This window comes from Lepidochelys kempii, chromosome 2, assembly GCF_965140265.1.
Source record: "Lepidochelys kempii isolate rLepKem1 chromosome 2, rLepKem1.hap2, whole genome shotgun sequence".
NCBI classification, from domain to species: Eukaryota; Metazoa; Chordata; order Testudines; family Cheloniidae; genus Lepidochelys; species Lepidochelys kempii.
Genome location: NC_133257.1, coordinates 67528636 through 67551785, shown reverse-complemented (window position 1 = coordinate 67551785; position 23150 = coordinate 67528636). Strand labels below are relative to the sequence as shown.

Here is a 23150-nt window from a genome sequence, read left to right as displayed (position 1 = left end):
GGCTCACAGCCCAGCTTTGCTTATCACTGCCTGGAGGTACTTTGGTTCAGGCTTTACTTTAATTCAGGCTTCAGGCCTCAGACTAGGCCTCTGATACAAGAATTTATGTTTCAGGGCCTCCGCTTACTACAGCTTTGTGCACTGCCTCTGAATTGGGGCTTCCAGGGCTTCCAGGGTCCACAACTCTAGGGCAGCTCACCAGGCAGATTGCCCCAGAACTGGGCCTCTGTTTTCTTATGCAGAGAATTTCAAAAGTTTTAGTTTTCATTCCAAATTGGAAGCAAACAGTTTTCAGAATATCAACATTCTCCACAAAATGGAATTGCCTTTTTCCACACAGCTCTAATTGCCAACTCTGGTAATACCTGGTGTTTTGCTTGAACCCCCAGCTCCGTCGAACAAATGGTTAGGTGAGAATTATGGCTTTCACTTTTTAAAAATGCGGGTTTGTCTACACCACTCAGCTTTTAGTGACAAGGCTGTGTCGACACAGCCTTGTCACTAAAAGTCAGCGTGTGTGAATGCTTTTTATCGGTAATTTGTTGGCACGTTTGCTGACAAAATACTTCCAGCCCTGTGAGCGGCATTAACTTTGTCGGCAGGAGAGTGCTCCTGCAGAAAAAGTCACATTCACACTGCCACTTGCATCAACAAAACTTTTCTCTTTCGCATGGGGGCTTTTTTAAGTACCGTGAAGGACAAAAGTTTTGTTGACAACTTTGTAGTGTAGACATACCCTTAGTTTCTAGCCCTTGTGGTTGCAGAGAAAAGCTTGAAAATGTGACCTGAGTGCAATATAGCAACTTGGAAATGAGAGGGCAAATAAAAAGAATCTCACATTTATTTGTTTAAAAATTTCGTGGTGGGGGGGGCAGTTCATGTTTTTTGAAAGTTTGAACTTGGAAGTACTGCCATCTTGATCTACAGCTGACATGATACTCTGTAAGGTAAGGGCTGTTTTTTTCCTCAACTGAAGCACATCTCCCTTTACTTGCTATTTTGCTCTTTTTTTTCTGACTGAGATGAAGAAAACCCCTATCCTAAGTTTATGGTGGAGAAACTCTCCACCTTGTTTTTGTGTGTTACAGCTCACTTCATCGGATACAGCCGATGAAGTGAGCTGTAGCTCACAAAAGCTTATGCTCAAATAAATTTGTTAGTCTCTAAGGTGCCACAAGTCCTCCTTTCTTTTTGCGGTTACAGACTAACACAGCTGCTACTCTGAAACCTCTCCATTTTGTGGCAGGATATAGAATTGCAGGGTTCCTCTCTGTCTCCACACTTGTTTCCTCCGCTTCCCCATTACTGGGCTGTATTTGTACCCAGCTGATTCTACAGATGTACAGCACCTAGCACACTAGTATCCTGGCAGGTAATACAAATAATAATTAATACATAATACATGTTCATAAACTGACCAGCAGCTGACTCCAGACCATGCTGGTGCAACTACGTGGGGCATGTGGATGAAGGATAGGATCCTGGTGTGAATTAGACAGAGGCATGAGTCTAGGAGGGCTTAAAGCCTGGGGTGGGGAAGGGAGCTGGAAGTCGCATAGAGGGTTTTTTCAGCACAAATGTGCAGGAGCTCAGTGCACAGAGAGCTGTAAGCTGTTTGGGGCATGTAACATCTTTTTGTTCTGTTTGTGCAGAGCCCAGTACAGTGTGGTTTTGGGCCATCGCTAGGGCTTTGCGGTGCTACAGTAATATAAACAAACAATAATAATATAGGTTAGGGTTGCCAAGCCTTCAGGATTGTCATGGAGTCTCCAGGAATTAAAGATTCATCTTTACTTAAAGATTATGTCATGTGATGAAACCTCCAGGAACAAGTCCAACCAAAATTGGCAACTCTAATATAGGTCCAATTGAGAAGGATGTAAATATGAGTATCTGAAGTGTTCTGCAGTTTATACTGATCCACTAGGAGGAGCTAAAGGGTAATTTATTGCGAGGCAGATCAGTCAAAGATTTCAGGTTACATAATTAATGAAGGGGTGGTAGCGGGGGCAGGGAGACCCGTGAGACCTGGAGTTCTCTACCCCTGCCATGTAGAGCTTTGTTCTGGAACTCTCTGTCTGAGCTTCAGTTAGGAATAACTGGGGTCCTCTTTTGTTTATCTCTAACAGTGATCACTGATTTTGAGGGCCCCACCTCTGGTCCTTAAAGAAGCCTGATCCTGAGAGATGTATACATTCCTGAGGCATTTATTTAAAAAATTGTACATTTAAAAAAATGCACTGCACAGATTTTAGCATGAGATTGAAATTCATTATGTCATAGACAGATGCTGTGTGTATGTACGTATGTGTATGTAACATTGGCACTCCACACACACATCTATCCAATAAAGCATTAAAATAAATGAAAGCTGTGTTGATTTCAGTTTGATTTCATTGCATAGCACTTCACTTTATACCTACTGGTTCATGCATATATTAGGAGCATTGTACTACTGCTTGTGCTAAACAGTCATGTGTTGTATCTAGTTATGTAACGTATGGCAGGAGACATTAGGTAGCATTGTTACACATAGTATACAGCCTTTGAAGAAATGGTGTATTGTTAGTTTTGTTATGTTGATTCCTTGAGGTAAGCTGTTGCAAACAAGAGTTTGCTCTCTGCCATAATCTCTGCTGAGTTGAGTCTTGGTGTAGCGTAGTTTCATAGAATCATAGAATATCAGGGTTGGAAGGGACCTCAGGAGGTCATCTAGTCCAATCCCCTGCTCAAAGCAGGACCAATCCCCAATTTTTGCCCTGGATCCCTAAATGGCCCCCTCAAGGATTGAACTCACAACCCTGGGTTTAGCAGGCCAATGCTCAAACCACTGAGCTATCCCTCTCCCAAATTTCTCCCCCCATTTTCTGGGAACTGGACTTTGGTGGTTGGGTTGACATTTCTGAAAGAAAGTTTGCCTGGGTGGTGGTTGACCTCAGTTCAAGGACTGGTATGTAGTGTAAATAAACAAATTACACTAAAAACATATCCTGACTCCATGCTGCTGATTTCTCCTCCAGTGGGAAACTGATTTTCTAGGCCTCAGTATCTACTGCTGCTTGATAGACGGGTGATATAACTGTAAGATGCTACTGTGTTTTCCTGAAAGTCCCCTTTAAATAGGTAGGAGCCTGTCTGCATGGTTCCAAGCCATGAACATTTTGTGTTTCAGTTCAGATGCAAAGTGCTACAAAATGAGTCACACTCTCTCTCTCCCTTCTTTGGAAACTTAATATCAGTTTGTTCTTTGTTGTTTGATTTAACAGGACATAAATGATCAAGACTGAAATACAATTTCTCATACACAAAGTTCAAAGTATATCGCACATGCACCTATATGCAATTTTCAAACATCAGTGAACATGTTACTTTAAAACCACCTTTAACCAAAAATGCCCCCAAAAAAGTATGCTTCTCATTTAGGATGAAGTCGTTGGCAAAGTTTGAAGTGAAACTTCTCAATGCTTTCCAAAAGATTCATCTTGGACAGGGGAGGGCAAACTATGGCCCTCAGAATGGATCCGGCCCATCAGGGCTTTCAATCCAGCCCACAGGATTGCCAGCCCGGTGGCACAGCAGGGCTAAGGCAGGCTCCCTTCCTGCCCTGGCCCCGCGCTGCTCCCGGCAGCAGCTGGCACCACGTCCCTGCGGTTCCTGGAAGAGGGGTGGGGCAGAGGGCTCAGTGTGTTGCCCTCGCCTGCAGGCACCACCCCCTGCAGCTCCCATTGGCTGGGAATGGGGAACGGCGGCCAATGGGATCTTGGGAGGTGGTACCCACAGGCGAGGTCAGCGCACGGTGGAGTTGCTTTCCTCCCCGACCCCAGGAGCCACTGCCGGACATGCTGGCCACTTCTGGAAGTGGCATGGGGCCAGGGAAGGGAGGGAGCCTCCCTTAGTCCCGTTGCATGCCGCTGCCACCCCAGAGCCGCTTGAGGTAAGCAGTGCTGGGCCGGATTCCACACCCTGAACCCCTCCTGCATCCCACACCCTAACCCCCTACCCCGAGTCCCCCTAACCTCCTGCCCTGAGCCCCCTGCCTCATCCCTCCTGCACCCCACTCCCTGCCCTGAGCCCCCTCCTCCACCCTGCATCCCTCTTGCACCCCAACCCCCTACATACAGTTTCCCCACACAGATGTGGCCCTCGGGCCAAAAAGTTTGCCCACCTGGATCATGGAGAATATTAACCCATATGTATATGAACTTGGGTTAATATTGTTCACGTTATATGTGTAATATGCAAAGTTGTAAGTGGCTAAAGATAGATGCTTAGGGCCAGATTTTCTACTGGTGTAAGTTGGTGTAGCTTCTTTGCCTTCAGTGGAGCTGTGCCAATCTACACCAGCAGAGAATTTCATCCTTAGAATGAAATTTTCTCCTCAACTGTATTATAACAATTCTGAAAGAGTTTACTCATGCTGTTTTTCTAGGTTTCTCTCATTCATTGGTTTAGTGTCAGTTCTGAAAACCACCTGATGAAAACAGGCCTCCTGTTTTAGTTCTGGACCTTTGGTCACTCCAGTTCTGCTCACTCCTTCTTTCTGAGTAAAATGAATATAAGGGGATAGCTAGTTGACACAATAGGTTTGTGCCTGTAACCTCTGATGACCACTTTTGTTCTAATCTTGTTTTATAATAGGTTACAAAATGAGTTTGATGCTTTAGCATGGTTGTAATCTTTGCAACCGTGCTAAAGCAACCCAGGGCTGTGGGGTGTTGAGATTCAAAATTGACTAACAAAGCTGGATGAGGGGCTTGCATGCTGCCTACCCTCACTACTAATAGCTCTAGACAAAGCTCTTTGCACAAGTCTTTTTAAAACGTTAAGCAGAAAGGGGAAAATTAGGGGAACTTGAGTCTGCTGTGTTTGGTATCAATCAGGATTTAAGTATCAGAAGGGTAGCCATGTTAGTCTGGATCTGTAAAAGCGGCAAAGAGTCCTGTGGCACCTTATAGACTAACAGACATATTGGAGCATAAGCTTTCGTGGGGTGCATGTAGTGGAAATTTCTAGAGGCAGGTATAAATATGCAAGCAAGAACCAGGTGAGGGATAATGAGGTTAGTTCAATCAGGGAGGATGAGGCCCTCTTCTAGCAGTTGAGGTGTGAACACCAAGGGAGGAGAAACTGCTTTTGTAGCTGGCGAGCCATTCACAGTCTTTGTTTAAACCTGAGCTGATGGTGTCAAATTTGCAAATGAACTGAAGCTCAGCAGTTTCTCTTTGAAGTCTGGTCCTGAAGTTTTTTTGTGCAGGATGGCTACCTTTAAATCTGCTCTTGTGTGTCCAGCGAGATTGAAGTGTTCTCCTACAGGTTTTTGTATATTGCCATTACTAATATCTGATTTGTGTCCATTTATCCTTTTTATGTAGGGACTGTCCAGTTTGGCCGACGTACATAGCAGAGGGGCATTGCTGGCACATGATGGCATATATCACATTGGTGGACGTGCAGGTGAACGAATCGGTGATGGTGTGGCTGATCTGGTTAGGTCCTGTGATGGTGTCGCTGGTGTAGATATGTGGGCAGAGTTGGCATCGAGGTTTGTTGCATGGATTGGTTCCTGAGTTAGAGTATTATGGTGCGGTGTGTAGTTGCTGGTGAGAATATGCTTCAAGTTGGTGGGTTGTCTGTGGGCAAGGACTGGCCTGCCTCCCAAGGTCTGTGAAAGTGTGGGATCATTGTCCAGGATGGGTTGTAAATCAGGATTTGCTCTTCTGATATCAGTGTAAAAACAATGTGAGATCAGAATTAAGCTCATAGGTTTTCCATTCCATATAACAGATTTGCCCAGACTGGAAGGCTCACTCATAAATGGTGATCTTTTGGATGCAATAATCACTTTGCATGCTGGGACCATGAACAACGTTTACAAGTATAGTGTATTTTGTTTGCATGGTTGCTAGTCACAGCTCTGAGTCTCAAGCCATAAGGTGATAGACTCATGCATAGGAGTGCTCAAGCATTTTAGACTGCAAGCTCATAACATCTTAATCCTCATTGTCAGATGCTGCCACCACTTAAATTATATGAGGAGGGTTGTGGTGTGGATTATTTTTACCTTCAGAGGACATCTAACGCCTTCATTTGAGCCCCGTTTGTATGCATGAAGATAAAAAAGACAAGAGGCCAATACACTTACACAAAGCTTCAATACATCCAGCAGTGTTGTCTCTCAAAATTGCAAAGCAAAGATGCATTCAGCTGGGCACGTGTCAGCTCTCATTTTATTTAATATTACTGGCATGCAGCCACATCAGGTTTTTTGTTTTGTTTTGTTGTTTTTTCTCTCCATTACAATGTCAGCAGGATCTTAGCAACAGTCCTCAGTTTTCATATTTGGGAACTTCACACCTGTACAAACAGTCTTTGCTAAAATGTAGGTCTCCTGAAATCAAAGTCTCTGTTCTAGAAGGAATAGTATATAAGCACTGAAGAAGCCATTAAAAAAAAGAGAAGCAAAAGTCTGCAGCAGGCAATGTTTTTAGGAATCCATGAAATTTCATTTTCAAAATCTGTATTTGAAATCATATGGTGCTTTGGTTTCTCTAGGTCTGACTCACTGTAAGGAAAAAGAAAAAGTCTTTTGCAAACTCATTGCTGAAAGGAAAGGCATATCTGGGAATGATATCTTGGATCTCCTGCTGAAAGAAGAAGGAGAAAATGCCAGCAATATGGGTAAAACACTTTACATGGATTCCAATGTCCAGTCACTCCCAGTCAGCAAAACAGTGGACGATGATGTCTGCCTGAGCAGCAAAAGAAGAAAAATGTGTGCAACTCAGAACCTTTCTTCCACGGCTGCTGGTCTAGCATCAACAGCGCCTGCTCAACTCCATGCCATCTACAGCTTGCCATCTGTGTCGGTGAAGTCAGAACTGGCAGGAGAGTTAAGACAAAGATCTGCATTGGAAGACAATTGCTTTCAGCTGTCATGGGAGGATCTCCAGCTGGAAGAGGATGAAGACATGGGGGAGGGGGATGAGGAGTGCAGTGAGGAAGAAAACCCATTTGCTGTTCTTGAAAAATTGATAAAGGAAAATCAAACACTACGGAAAGAAAATGCACGTTTAAAACAGATGCTGCTAGCAGCCCAGAATTCAGGTAAGCGTGTTCTTATTCTCTGGTTCCAGATAGGGTTTGAAACCACGTCACCTTACACAATAAGTATTAGTATTATCTTTATAGTTTTTGAGTGAATGTTTTACCATCATGAATAAATTTGGTCAACTAGGGACAAACCTGTTTTGTGAATCAGAGCCCGGAGTTCAATTTCCCACTATTCCTGGAGTCTTTATTATTCAGTTCTCAGTAGTATGATGTCATTGGGAATTGAGGGCCTCCAGGACCACACAGGAGATGTTCAGCATTGCCCAACATCAGGTCTGTGTGAGCAAGTGTTGTGACAGATTTCCCATACAGCTCTGCCAGTTCATCTCAGTGATGGCTTACCACCACCTCCTACACAGGTCCCAGACCTGGAGTTCCCTTGAAAAAAGACTGCCAGCTGTTGCCAGATTGTGGTGAAATGGATAGACATCTGATGGGAACCAGAGTGTGTCCACCACATCTATTTTGACTCCCAACACACTAGCAAGTTATTTTTCAGAATATTTATTAACAAGTTCTCACTTCTGTTTAATAGCCCTTGAGAAGCTTGAAATGAAATCTGATGTTTTATTGTTTTTCCTCTACTGCCTCCACATTTCCATTTGTCCTTGGAAGCTTTTTCATGAATGTAGTACAGCTGGCTCTGATACTTTCTGAAAGAAACAGTAATGCCTGTGTTTGGAGTGGAAATAATATATTTATCTGGATGTCAGAAATAATTATATATATTATATAAAGAGTAAATCAGATTTTGGTCCAACATTACAAACTTTGACAGGATTTCAAGGAAAGCTTCATTTGTTCTATCCAGCACAGTGTTCTGTTTCCTTCCACGTATGAACTTTGAAATTTTATTTGAATAAGAAATGCTAAATTTGACATTTCCGTGCCTCTTGCAACATGTGACCTGTTGTCAGGGTCTATTAACCACGTCTCAGTCTAATGACTCTTTAGTAACCACAAGAAGAAATTTGCTTCTTTTAAGTAACTGAAATCTTTTTATGTGAGAAAGGAAGGTTGTCACTCACCCTGTGCATTTTCAGTGCACTTTCAGAAAGGTTGTCACTCACCCTGTGCTTTCCTTTAAATGTCTGTTTAAAACATGTTTTTTGGTTTAAAAAAAACCTCCTCTTAACTCCTTGAAGACAATGGGAGTCTTTCCACTGACTTCAGCAGTCTGTGGATCAGGCCTTTGTTGCTCTTACACCTGCTGGTGGAAGGAGGGATAGACCAAGCTATGTGCATCTTTGAGACTTAGGGCTTGTCTACATTACCCACAGGATCGATGGGCAGGATCAACGGGCAGCGATCGATCCAGCAGGGGTTGATTTATCGCGTCTAGTCTAGATGGGATAAATCGACCGCTGAGCGCTCTCCTATCGACTCTGGTACTCCACCGGAGTGAGAGGCGCAGGCAGAGTGGATGGGGGAGCATCAGCTGTCAACTCACCGCAGTTAAGACACCGCGGTGAGTATATCTAAGTACATTGACTTCAGCTACATTATTCACGTAGCTGAAGTTGAGTAACTTAGATCGATCTTCCCCCCACCCCCACTCCCCAGTGTAGACCAGGCCTTACTGAATTCTATAATAACCTTGATACTCTGAATGGTTACATATTGTGCCCTCAAACCATGTATACAGCTGTCATTGGCAACAGTGCATTGTGCACGTGGATCAAGGGTACCATATGTCATTTTTTGACAGCGCTTCTGAAAACAGTTCATCCTGATCTGGCAGCCTCTGTACATGAACAACATTTGGAGAAACACTCTCCTGCAATAAATTGCCTGACAGAACGTATGGCTATACTTTGTGTTACACAAATGCACTAAGGGCTCCAAAGGTGGCAGGATGTATTCACTGAGGCATAGATCTAGACTAGCATCATCCTCACACTTTGTTGATGCACATAGAGAGATTTTAAACACTGAACCTAAATAAATAACTACAAGATTTCAGAGTAGCAGCCGTGTTAGTCTGTATCCGCAAAAAGAAAAGGAGTACTTGTGGCACCTTAGAGACTAACAAATTTATTTGAGCTCAGATAAATTTGTTAGTCTCTAAGACGCTGCAAGTACTCCTTTTCTTTTAACTAAAAGATTGTTTACTTGTTTTTCTTCATACATCCTTCATGCATCTCATTTTGCTCTGAATTGTTGTAGAAAGCTCCTTCTGTTTCCCCTTTTAGTAATTTTATTTGCTCTCCCTGACTGTGCTATCCTCAGTGACAGATATTATATATTTAAAATTTGACCTACATACAGTAGTATTAAGACACAGCCATTTACGGAGTAAGTGTTATATTAATTTAAATGGAATATATGGGCCAAAGGTGTTAACATAATCCAGTCACTGCCCATCATTATACAGTGTTAAACAAGATCGGGGGTTTGGTATACAGAGACCACAACCTCCTTAGGACCAGGGTAAATACCCCATTAAAAAGCCTTGTAACCTTTAATAAAAGATAAAGAAAGGAAGGAAAACAGTTAAAGCATTTGAAATGTAAAATATTAAATAAGGCTCTTATTTGAACCACATCGCTTGTTCCTTTTCCCTGGAGAGCATTTTAGAAGGAAAAACCTTCTTGTTTGACCCTCTCTGAGATGGTATCAAAGAGGGTAATAACTGTTCTTCGAGGGGAAAGAGAAGATGTTAGTTGACATGGGCCAGAGTGTTTGATGTTGCTGCTGTTGTTTTTAAAGTACAATCCTCTTTCATGCCAGGTGGTGCTGGGGATTCATCTGGAGCCGGTAGAAGTGGTGATGTTATCTGGTCCCCTTCTCTGGTCAGGTCTGGTCAGGACATCTCTCAGGATTAGAACAAAGAAGGTCTGGGGTTCCAGGAGATAGTGGGGGGGTGGCAGCCAGGATGGTGAAGCTCACTCCAATAGCTACTGTCCTTCCATATCTTCCCTCCAAAATGTCTTTCTTTAAGGACCCCAGAAGGGAATGATGGGTGGCACACCCTCATTATTTTGTCCACCAATTAAGCCTAATATCCCACATTCCAATTCTAATTGACTGGTTTCTTGTTCCACATTTTTCTTATTTACCAGGCATGATCTTAACACAATCCTTTTAATTATATCATACTGCCTTGTTGATTGAACTAATTCAGTCTTTCTGTCTCCCTACCATACCTTTTCCCATCAACATTTGTTGTTATAGGTTTCTGTGACATCTTATGAACTTTCAGATACTTTTTAAAGTTAAGCTCACATTTAGGGTGGATTTGTAGGTGCAATTATTACAACAGTGTACTTTAAGACATGTCCCCTTGTTGGGAGGGTGTATAAGTGCACCAGCTCAGTAGAACTCCAGTAGGCACAATGCCTCTTGGAACTCCCAGGAGAGCAGAGAAAACATGGCTACGACACCATTCTAGAGGGTGCAAGGGTTGCTTTCCACCACTGGTGACTGCATTGCTAGACAATGTGGAGGCGTCCCTTTAAGCCTAACAATTCAGTGGGGGCTAGCCTAGTTTTACCGGTGAGATTGTGTCTGGTACTTATGGAGAAAAAAGCTCCTTACAACTTCAGCCCCCACTCACCACAGACTCACTCAATGCAGGACACAGTCTGGCCTACAGTCAACCTTTGGGGCCCACAAAGTCCACGGTCATATTTCCCATTAATTTGAGGGACTTAACAATATAAAGGAGAATCTTAATTTCCATTTTAATTTTTTCCAATTTAATCTCCATTTTAATTTTTAAGCACATTTCTAGTTCAGCCTTCTAGGACAGCCTTGGGAATGAAGCTGAGTTGAAAGGTTGTCAGTAATATTTTTCTAATGATGACAGCTTATCCCGTTTTTCCTTCACAGACTGGCTTTGGGGGTCTGTGAAAACTATGGTCATGGGTCCCTTATCCCTGAGAGTCCAAGGTCAGTCTAGGATCATGAGGACAGTTCCTCCCAGGCTGCCACTGGTGGACACTCCCTCAGAAGTAGCTCCATACAGGTCAGTCATCAGCTGGGCAGCCAGTGTGAAGTCTGGCCACAAAAAAGGGCATCTCAATAGCGTGGGAGGTTACCCAGTGTAGTAGACTAGGTACAGAATTGTATTCTAATTCAAGGCCTGATACTAACTCCTGCGCTGGCCTTAACCTTTCTAGTTATCTGCCCATCTGTAATATTGGGATAATACCCACTATACAGGTGGTGGTAAGGTAGTTGTAATAATGTAGTAGTTAATGTTTAAAACACTTTATGTGCATTGGATCCTGCTAAAATTTCACAGTGGGAGCTAATTGTCCACCAGATCCCCTATTTGCTTGGACAAATGTCCCTTGTAATTTTTTTTTAAATATTGGCAACTGTGCTCACAGCCCAGCAGCATCAAGGGTTCTCTTCTGCAGCTGGATTTTTCCCTTCCCGACACTCTTTATATAAAGTGTGTCATTTATATTTGGACTGTAATGCAAAGAATTCTCCTTGACTCACCCCAAAATCACCAGGCTGGCCTTGTGTGCACTGGTACGATCATGTGAACAGAAATTGGTTAGGTTTGGAGGGGCAGGGACAAATTGGTTGGCAGGCGTGGTCTGACATATTAAGGAATCACCTCAGTCTGGATCTTCATGAAAAATAGAGCAGTGAGTGAGATTAGTTTTCTTTTTTGGCTCTCTTTATCCTTGTCATGGGGCCAATGGCCCTTCAGTAGAATTAGGTCCTAATTGGCCCATGACAAACCAGTGGACTACAGTTGGGAGCAATCAGGTATTCCGGGTGGTGGCTTTTAGCTAATCAGTAATGGAGCAACTGAGCTAGAAAGAAGCTGCGAGAGCAGCATAAAGAGTTTCTTGAAAGGAGGAGGGAAAGAAAGAGGGCTCTTGCTCTAGAGAAGTTCTGTGGCTGCTGTAGGAACCCACAGGAGGTGGAGCAGTAGGGACAAGTGCTGAATGGGGGTTTAGAGGTAACATTGAGAGCCCAAAGAGCACTATCAGGATCCCTGGGGAAGGGAGACCATGGCCAGCCATGACCAAACGGCATCCCAGGTGAGGAACATCTTCAGCACCCTCCCCCCTCCATTGGTTAAACTTTTGAATACCCTTTTTTTTTACTACATTTGTAGCCCAGTGCCTCCCAAATCCAGCACCCCAGGCAGTCACCTGCTTTGCCTCCCCCTAAATCTGGCCCTGAGGGAGACAGTTCAGTGCTCCTATCAATAAGTTCCAGCAAGGAAACTGGGGATTGTGCCTAGACCAGACAGTCCTACAGTTTGAATCTGGCTCCTGGGAAGGAGATAGGAAGATCCACAGGGAGCAGAGGAGGCTCCTGTGTGGAGGGGACCCTGAGTTAGGGTCTACAATGGTTAGAAGAAACTCACAGGGAACAGGTTTGGTTACTGTTGGGGAATTCCTGAGGTAGGGCTGTAAATGGAAATAGGGAGAGCCCGGAGATAAAGTGCCACATCCCCTGGGGAAGGGAGGCAGTTGGGGAATCCTGCTGGTGAAGCAGCAATATAGGAGAAGCTCTGCATGGGCCCGGAGAAGGGGCCCAGGAATCAAAGCAGAAGAAATTATTCGTTTGGAGATTTATATTTTGGATTTGCATTTGGACCTCTTAGTTATTCCAGAAGGGGGTTTGGACTTCTTGACTTGGCCAGACGACCAAGCCATGGAAGGCCCTGTGAGAGGCAGCTAGCCTGCAGGAGTTGCTGGAGCTGAAGATACCAGTGACATTATGTACAGACTCAAGGGGGCATGCTAAGGGAGAGTGTGTCCCATTGGAATCCCTATGGAGAAAGTGATTTCCCCCCTCAGACCCTTTAATGAGCCCCTCATACTTTACATCTAAATGTTACTAAAATCTCCAGCTCTTTCTGCTGACAGGAGTGAAATACCAAATAGTGGAGCAATGGACCAAAATGAATGGAAAAAACCGGGGTGAGGGGGAGTTTTGTGTTTTTTTTAAGACTCTGTAGCGTGGTGTCTGGAAAAATATTTGACACCAGGGTTTATGAGCTTTTGTGCCAAAAGAAATGTTCCTAAATTGCCTTTAGCCCTTATTAAATCCTAATATATTTCTAGTTCTGAGGTTAGTGACTATTTGGTGATAAGGGTTGATGACAGCTTTTTAGGTGTTACAGCCTTAGAGGGAGGAACTGTTCTGAACAAATGTTGAATCCATAGGCTAGATCTGTCTTGTCTGATAACTGAAAGCAAAGGAGATTTATAAACCAAATGTTACAAGTCTGAAGGACTTCAGGAGCTGGGGAGTGGCAGAACATTATTTTATCTGAGCCTTCCGGGGTGCTGTCCCTGAATCAGATGATGTGACAATTTCCCAAATTTTTAAATAGTTCATTAATGAGGGTGACTCCTGTTTTGCATGTGTACAGTATCTATCCTATTTTATGGTTTGTGCTTTTCCACTGTCTAGAAGTTCTACTGTTCAATTTTAGATTTCCCCTGTTGGTTAAATGAGTCATTTTACTGGTGTCTTTGGGTATTCAGAGAACTGCAAAGTTATCAGAATTGGGATTCTGGACAAATATTATGAAAGCATCACAGTTCTACAATAAAATAAAAGATGAACTGGAGAAGTGAGTACATGGCCCAGATTTCAAACCACACTTATGTGTGCACTTATGGTAAACTGTTGCAGAAAAAAAATTTCATATAGTAAAGCTCTCTCAGACAATCAGTCAGAGAAATACTTTTAGCTGTATTTTACCCAGCATGTGACACATAGGGAAACCAAACTCTGTTCCCTACTGCCAAGACAGACTTGTTCATATAACTGCATACACATTCTGTCACACGCACACAACTCACACAGTATCTGCCTGATTACAATACCACAAACCCACAAAATGGATTGCTTCATACACATATGCTTTTGTTTCCAAGGAAACAGAACTGCATTTTTGTTAAATGCACGCAATTTGTTACTCATATCTATTACCATGCCAGTTTTCAAACCTTTTTCTCCAGCTACAGTATGTGCTTCCTGATACACAGTCTAAGCTAAATAAAATATTTGCGGTTGCTACTGGAAAGCTGTCTTCTGTTATTAGCATGGATGCATAGTGACAGTGGATTGCACTCCGACACATAGAATTATAGAATCATAGAATCAGGGTTGGAAGGGACCTCAGGAGGTCATCTAGTCCAAACTCCTGCTCAAAGCCTTCCAGGGGATGAGATTGAATGGACATGGTTGAAAAGTAACTATTTATTACTGCAAGGTTTCTGGGTTGGTGGACAATAGGCTCATGAATGAGGTGACACTGGGCCAGATTTTAAAGGACGTTCAAAAGTGCCTAAATCCTATTGAAATCACCTTATTATTGAACCTACTGTCCAGCAAGTGATTAAAGTGCCAACTAAGGGCCAAACCCTATCCTGTATTATGTGGATATTCTAAGGAGAAATGGGTGTAGGAAACTTCTTCTTTTCCCACCCCACCCATTCAGCAAGAGGGTGCCTAGTGCTCAAGAAAGAACAAAACTAAAGGGTACCGTAGCCAATCCACACTAACTCCAACTGTTGCTAGCCCTGGTGAACCTGCTCAGTGCTAGACCAATGATGGGAGAAGTGCCTAAAATTCTTGGTGTAGATACAACTTAAGAGCAAAATGGTGTTGGTTGCAGATCACTGCTTGGCTGCCAACGAGTCAGATAGGATTTCCCCCCTGAAGGTACACAAGACATCTTCACTGGTGAAAAACAGTAGAAAAATAATGGGTTTTGCCTCAACTTTTATGCTAAGATAGTTACTGTAGGTGAAAACTGCTATTTTCACATTTGAATTCAGAAAATTATCTGTAGAGTAGGTCTAAAGAAAATGAAATGTAAGCCCTCTTTTGTAACCTAGAGATGGTATGAGGATCAGTGTACTCATTTGCTGTATCTCCAATTCCACTCTTCGTGGTGTGCCCCTCCAATGTTCTTCCAGATGGTGATCTGTCAATGGACTAAGAATTCAGAGGGTATTGGTGGCTGCTAAGAATTGTAATTTATCAAGTAGCATCTTCATGCTCCCAAATCCACCTCCCGGAAGGTAGCCACAGTGCACCACGCTAACCCAGCAAGGGATTTGGAATGTACCGACTGGTCAAAGTAGGATGACCAGGGTGGCATAAATTGCCCTAAACATATACTTTGAATAATTGTGCTTTGTATATGGGGCCGTGATGCAACTTTTTGCCATCTTTACTAAGGCAGATCTTTGCAAAACAAATGTGGATTTTGTTACTGTGGCTTGTTTTAAAAATAGTTAATTGAAAAATCTGTTTTCACTGTAAACATCTTAAAAGGTGAAAATGTTTATGTAAGTCTAGTACCAACACAGTTACTCAGAGCACACCCTGAAACATCCATTTAAACACTGCTTTTGAAGAAATGATGACCAGACAAGAAACCTGTCATAAGCTGTACCTCTAGGGCACTCCCTGGAGGTGAGGATAGACACCTCTCTCATCTCAGACATCCTTCTTTGGCTGTAGGCATTGCTGTATCACCTGTTCAGAGTGCAGTATGTCTTAGGGGAGCAGCTCCCCTGCTTCTGGGCATAAGAAGCAGTCCAAAACAAAAAAGGCAAACAAAATAATCGTGCAACCCACAACGCAGTGTGGGTTTGCCCTGCTGTTTCCCACAAGGCCAAAGGTAAGTTTCTGTGAAGTGGGCTGGATTTCTAACCCATGTGTGTCTGAGAGACCCAGCCTGAATGCCCAGGCTCTAATAAAAAGAAAACAAAAGTACAGATGATCCCTTTACATGCAGTAGAGGCTCTTCAGCAGCTTCACTGGTAAGCAGTCCCTGTTCTGTGGGACTAAGGAGCTCTTGCTCTGCTTCCCTCTGAGTGCCACTTTTAAGGACCTGCCCATCTCTGGTCTTGCCAGGTCTCAAGAGTGCACTGGATTGGGGATGCTTGTGCCTAAAAGAGTTCTTTAGATCCTTCCTGATTATGGTGGGGAGTTTTCCCCCTCACCAAGGTCTGTTGGCCAGATCTTCAGGCATGGCCAAAATGCACAGAGCTGAAGCCAAAGGTTTATGCAGCGATGACTCCTTTGCACTGCCTTGGTCTGGATGCTGTTCTTTGTGTGCCATTCTCCCTGCACTGTGTTAGAGCAGCCTGAAGGCTATCTAACTTGTGCTTCCCCGTAACAGCCACCAGAGACAAAAATGCTGCCCAGGACTAGCATGGCACAGGGGCATCCTGACCATAGCTCTTTTTCTCAGGATACATCCTGCTTTACCCACTATACTAGCCAGAAGAAGGATATGTGGCATACAAATCTTTGTCTATTCTATGTAGGTTCTTATATCCTGCTCATCCCTGCAGTATCTGAGCAGCTTCCACTAGTGTATTAAGCAGTGTGAGTACATGCCTGTCATGTGTTTGTTATCATGCTCTCCCCAGAATGAAAAGTGTGTGTAGTGTGTGTATGTTTTTTGTAAATATAAATATACTTGCTGTTGTGTGTTTATTACAGAAGGCAAAGGCAAAGTAATGTGTCTCTGTCAAGGTTCCTTCCACACTCTGAACTCTAGGGTACAGATGTGGGGACCTGCGTGAGAGACCCCCTAAGCTTATTCTTACCAGCTTAGGCTAAAACTTTCCCAAGGTACAAACTTTGCCTTGTCCTTGAACCGTATGCTGCCACCACCAAGAGTTTTAAACAAAGAACAGGAAAAGAGCCCACTTGGACACATCTTCCCCCAAAATATCCCCCCAAGTCCTACACCCCCTTTCCTGGGGAAGGCTTGATAAGAATCCTCCCTAATTTGTACAGGTGAACACAGACCCAAACCCTTGGATCTTAAGAACAATGAAAAATCAATCAGGTTCTTAAAAGAAGAATTTTAATTAAAGAAAAGGTAAAAGAATCACCTCTGTAAAATCAGGATGGTAAATACCTTACAGGGTAATCAGATTCAAAACACAGAGAATCCCTCTAGGCAAAACCTTAAGTTACAAAAAGACACAAAAACAGGAATATACATTCCATCCAGCACAACTTATTTTACCAGTCATTAAACAAAAGAAAATCTAACGCATTTCTAGCTAGATTACTTATTAACTTAACAGAAGTTCTAAGGCTGCCTTCCTGATCTGTTCCCGGCAAAAGCATCACACAGACAGAAAAACCCTTTGTTCCCCCCCCCTCCAGATTCGAAAGTATCTTGTCCTCTCATTGGTCATTTGGGTCAGGTACCAGCTAGGTTACCTTAGCTTCTTAACCCTTTACAGGTGAAAGGGTTTTGCCTCTGGCCAGGAGGGATTGTATAGCACTGTATACAGAAAGGTGGTTACCCTTCCCTTTATATTTATGACAGTCTCTCACTCAGAATGGAAAACGGTGAGGTTTGTAATGGTCCTTAGTTCTTCAGGGAGTTCATTCCACAGTTTCAGATCACCCTCAGAAAGTTCTGTTTCCTGCACAGATGAGAGTTATTCTTATCGTAGAGAGTTCTATTGTGCCAGAGGAGCATAGTTGTTGACCATGGTGTTCATTTTGGAGCTTTAGATAGTCTCTTAGATATCCTGGGCCCATGCCATGGAGCACTTTGAAGATAAGGACTGAGATCTCAAAATTGATTCAAAATTCTATGGGAAGCCAGTGGAGGACAGGTCTGATGTGTTCATGGTGGCTTGTGTTGCTGAGGGGGCATGCTGCAGATTCTGCACTAGCTGGAGTTTCCTAAGTGCTTATGGCTTCATGGATGGGTATATTGCACTGCTGTAATCCAACTGAGACGTTTTGAAGGCATGAATAACTGGGGCCTGGTCTTCATCTGCTAGGATGGGACAGAGTTTCCTAGCAAAGTGGGGATGGTAGAAAGTATTAATCACAGATGCTGCTATGTGAGAGCTCAGTGTCAGCAAGTAATCCAAGACTACAGACTGAATTGACCCATTATGCATGTGACTCTTTAATCAGTGGAGACCACATCATGACTGCAAACCATTCAAAATACTTTCCTTGGTCCACCAGCATCGTCTCTGTCTTGCTCAGATTCAGTCAGCTGTTCTTCCTCCGTGAGATGATCTCATCCAAGCAGTGGGCCATCTTGGTGGTAGTGGAGTGGTCATATGTGATGAAAGATAGGTAGAGCTGTGTATCATCTGCATATTGCTGGCACTTGAGTCCACGTCTTTAGACTAGTTCACCTAGTGGCTGCATGTAGATGTTGAAAAGGACCAGAGAGAGAACTGATCCTTGTGGAGCCCCACAGGTAAGGGGACTAGTATTGGAGGTGCAATTTCCTATCACTAGTTGTTGGGTGAATCCCTCCAAACCATTTTAGTGCATTACCCTGGACCCCTGTCGCCTCTCCTAGGTGAGACAGAATGATCAACAGTGTTGAATGGTGCAGCAGACGCCAGGGAGATGATAGTGGATGTTTGTCCTCTATCCATAGACAGGAGGAGATCATCGATCATTGCCACTAAGGCTATTTCATCAGTTCTACGCCAGTGTATGTGATCTTCACTAGACCAGGTAGGTAGTGTCTGCAAAGTCCACCAGCAGTTTGGTGCAAAGGTGTTGCACCATGCCCAAAGACCCGGCCCTAAATGTTCTTCTCATGTTTCATTCCATTTTAAAGCCTGGAATGAAGAGAGGTAGACCTGGAAAATTCTGTATATTCAATATACCAGTTACTAAGGTTTGAAAAGCATGGAAACTGGAATATGCTTTTTCAGGGCTTCAGAAGCTATGCGGAATTTTATAGCTTAAGTTCTTTAAATGAATGCTTCAGACCCTAGTTAAACTTATTATGCTCAGTTACAAGATGGAATCATACTATCATATACTTATCATGCATCCTAAAATAGGGGGTGTTAGCAGCTAGTTGGCAGGTACTGCATCTTTGCTGGAGCCAAATGAAGCTTTTGGACTTCACTAGGGTCAGATAGAAATTGTGTGTGTGTTTGTAAACCCCAGGGTGAGCATTATAAGACCTGTTTACCGAGGCTTCAACAGCAATTAATCAAACATACATTTTAACAAAAGGCTATACTGCAAGCTTTGGATATTTCCTATTCTAGAGGTGAATTTGAATTTTGGTGGTGGGTGAGAGAGGAAAGGGATCAGAGGTGGGCAAAGAAGGAGGGCTTTGGACTGGAATTAGTTTGGGGCTAAGATTTGGCTTTGAGGTTCAAGGTCCAACCAGGGTTAAGATGCAGGCTCAGGCTTAAAATCAATATAGCTGAAGTCTCTCAAACATTTCTTGCAGGATTCCAGACCACAATGGCAGGGACTTCCCAGTTCTGTTGTTCACATGAGATTCCTACCATTTGGGGTTGTAATTGCGCAAGATTTTAATTTGCATGATTCTGACCACATCCAACCTGGAAGCAGGAAACAAGACCTCTTGCAGTTTTGGAACCTATTCAGAACCAAAATTGTGGAGGTAGGATAACATCTGCGATTGTGAATCTAAACCCCACAAAATTAAAGTGGTTCCATGTTCCAAAATTGGCCCATTTCTAGTCACACTGGACATCAGTCGAATCAAGGGCCACAATGCCATAGTTTGTTACAGGTGGAAGCTTTAAAAGTAAAAACCTCTGAAGTAACTTTCTTTTTTTCTTCAAGCACCATTCAGGTTGTTCTCTCAAGAAACACGTGACTCAGCTGCCTATTACCTGCGGCTAGTCCTGGAAAACTTAGAAAGAACAGTTACAATGGGTTCGTCTCCTTCCCCTCAGGCAGTGGAAAGCAAAAATTCGACCACAACAGTCAATCAGGTAACAGGAATCTTCACTGGATAAAAATGGTTTGAGGTTTCAGCCTTTAAACCACAACCCTTTCTAATGTCATTCTTACTCTATTGTTTTCATTAGACATTTTTTTTATGTAGCATCTGAACAATACAGAGATTGTTACCTTTCCGATCTGTGTGCAGTATTACATGCCATACAGAAGTTCAATAGGATGTGTGTATGTGCATACACGTTTATCGAGCATGTGATCAGGTCTCTGGAAACTTAAGCACATGAGGACAATGGTATCAAAGTTTTGGTGAAAAGGACATGCTTTTCCCGTTGTGTCAGCATCTTTCAGAGGAAAAAGTAAGTTAAAATAATTCAATGAGGGGCATAATTAGACCCTACTGGCTTTGTTGTTGTAATCGGTTTGTGATGATGTGTTTACTGGTGACAACCTAGTACATGTTGCATCTAGGTCAAGTCAGGCCAATTTACCTAATTCTGTGCAATTATTATTTTGTAGCAATCCTATTTCCAGAAACCCACAAATGACTAAATCCAGTTATTCTGAACTCTAATCAAAGTTAATCTGATGACTGAAATGGTCTTTGTAGTGGTTGCCATGTAACAGGCTGGTTAAAACTGAGACATAGAAGAGTTAAGCATCTTGCCTGGGGAGACATTGTCACCTAAGCACAAGGCTGGCGGTAAGGAGACCAAGGTATAACAGAGGATATGTCACTTAACCTCTCTATACTTTTGTTTCTACAAGTGTTTCTATAAATGAGGATACATATATGCCTAATTACATCATGTTTGGAAAGTGTTGTATCTAGTAAGTGCAAAATATTTAGCCAGCCATTGGCAGATGTGAGACTAGAACTCAGAACAGAGATGGTCAAAAAAGTGAGCATTTTTGGTGAAAAATTAGTCCAGTGGCCAATGCATGCAAAAATAATTTTAAAAAATCTAAATTGTGAAACATCTGTTACTTGAAGCTCTGATGGAGGAAAAAACTTTTTTTCCCCAGAATTCATCCAATTTTTCAGAATTTTTCAAACAATAATATAAGCAAATATTAATTGGGGGAAAAATTGATGAATATTTTGTCCAGTTCTAAACATATACGCCCAGATCGTCAGCTGCACCATACTTCCATTCGGTGCTGCTGAATGGGGAAGGGGTTGAAGTGAAAGGTGTCTTTTTTCTACTTCTGCACTATCCCAGTGCCTATGGCTGTTAAGGGGATATATACTTCAATTTGGCTCAGCATAATTTAGAGCGGCTCTGAGACCAAGGTGCATCTGGGTTTTTTTCAGTAGAACTGATCAAAAATCAGAATTTCTGTCCCATGGGAAATCCTGGTATTTATTTACTGCTTTTTATTCTGAATCATGACAAAATATCAAAACAAGAAGTTCTGAAAAATTTCAGTATGGAAATGAAAAGTTTCCACACTTTCACTTGGACCTTTTTGGGCAAAATGAAATGTTTCAACATTCCTGAATCTGAAAATTTTGTTGCAGGTCGGTTCAGTGTTAACAGTGCATCCACTTGAGCTGCCATATTACTTCATGGGAGTTGTGGTTTGGGTTCCTGATGGCCTCCTATGGGCCAAGCTTCCCAGCCAGATTGCACCTTCCATAGTGCATCATGATTGTGGGGTTACTGTGCTGCACGGTAGCAGCTCAGTCAGAGGGGAGACTGTGGTGCATCATGGGAGATGAAGTCTGGCTACAAGTCTGACCCATAAGGGAGAACAACAAGGGTGTAAGGCACCTGAATTCCAGTTTCTATACCAGGTTTCACAGCAACTTAAGTGGAAGCATATTAATATCAAACTGGTCTGACCTGTAATGTTTCATTTGAGTTGACTGACCCAAAATGAAATAATTTGGAAACTAAATATTTCATTTCAACTTAACCAATGGCACATTATTATTATTATTATTATTATTATTTTGCAAAATTGATATCTTCCCATGGAAAATTTTGACTTTTTTGCAGAACCATTTTCTGTTTAAACGTTGACAGAAATTTTCCAAGCAGCTCTATTTATCAGACAGCAGGCCACATCTTTTCCTCCCCTGATACTTTTCTTACTCTTATGTTAGTAGATGAGTTGTGGCATAGAGCTAGCTATGCCAGTTCCATGCCACGATTGGATTCCTCATGCCAGGATACTATATAAGTTGTAATTATCACTGTAGTAATCTTCTTGTACTGTCATGTATATGTAGTAATAACAGGACGATGAATAATGAAATTATCTGACCACTAATTTGTTTGATCTCAACTATAGAAGTCAGTTGAAGTTTGCACAAATAATAATGGAAGGCAGAGGTAGTGGGGAAACAAAGGTGACTTTTCTGAGAATATATCAGGGACTAAGGAAAGAGAGGATCATCTTCTTTAGCCCTGTGGACAGGGAGTTCAAATGAAGATCATTGTCATGTTTCACATAAACCACTGGATTCTTTGTGAACTGGTTGGAATTAAGCTGGTTACTGGAAGCCAAAAGAAAATTACTGGTCTTACTGAAGATCGTGATTCAATTTGATGGCTGCAGTGAGCTTGTGTTACCGGAGAAAACTGTTTCTTAAGAATCCTGTTAAGGAATATCCATGTACCCAAATTGTACCTATAAAGGGCTCAGAGCTAGAATGTTCTAAAATCTTATCAAGGTAAGCTTCCTTTTAAATGCACTTGGAAATAGAAAAGTATCTCAGCCACACTGTCAGGGGTTCGTTCACCTGCACATCTACCAATGTGATATGTCATCATGTACCTGCAATGCCCCTCTGCCATGTACATTGCCCAAACCGGACAGTCTCTACACAAAAGAATAAATGGACACAAATCAGAGATCAAGAATTATAACATTCAAAAACCAGTTGGAGAACACTTCAGTCTCCCTGGACACTCAATAACAGACTTAAAAGTGGCAATTCTTCAACAAAAAAAACTTTAAAAACAGACTTCAACGAGAAACTGCAGAACTGGAATTAATTTGCAAACTGGACACCATCAAATTAGGCCTGAATAAAGACAGGGAGTGGATGGGTCACTACAAAAAATAATTTCCCCAAGCTAATTTTTCCCCTACTGTTACTCATACCTTCTTGTCAACTTTTGAAATGGGCCACCCTGATTACTTTGGCCTCATCACTACTACAAAGTATTCTACTGTTGAGAATATCCCACTTCCACCTTGATTGAATTGTCTTATTAACACTGACCCCCAACTTGGTAAGGCAACTCCCATCTTTTCATGTACTGTGTATTTATACCTGCCTACTGTATTTTCCACTCCATGAATCTGATGAAGTGGGTTTTAGTCCATGAAAGCTTATTCCGAAATAAATTTGTTAG

General features: G+C 42.5%; 1 protein-coding gene across 2 annotated transcripts in view; it reads left to right on the top strand.

Moving 5' to 3' along the window:
• Positions 1-6941: 6941 nt before the first annotated feature.
• Positions 6942-23150, top strand: part of FAM110B (family with sequence similarity 110 member B) — a 457795-nt gene continuing 441586 nt past the window's right edge. For both annotated transcript variants that reach the window (XM_073331097.1, XM_073331096.1), the window contains exons 1-2: positions 6942-7104; positions 19666-19817. The gene's annotated coding sequence lies outside the window, so the exon portion shown is untranslated. The remainder of the gene's footprint in view (positions 7105-19665; positions 19818-23150) is intronic.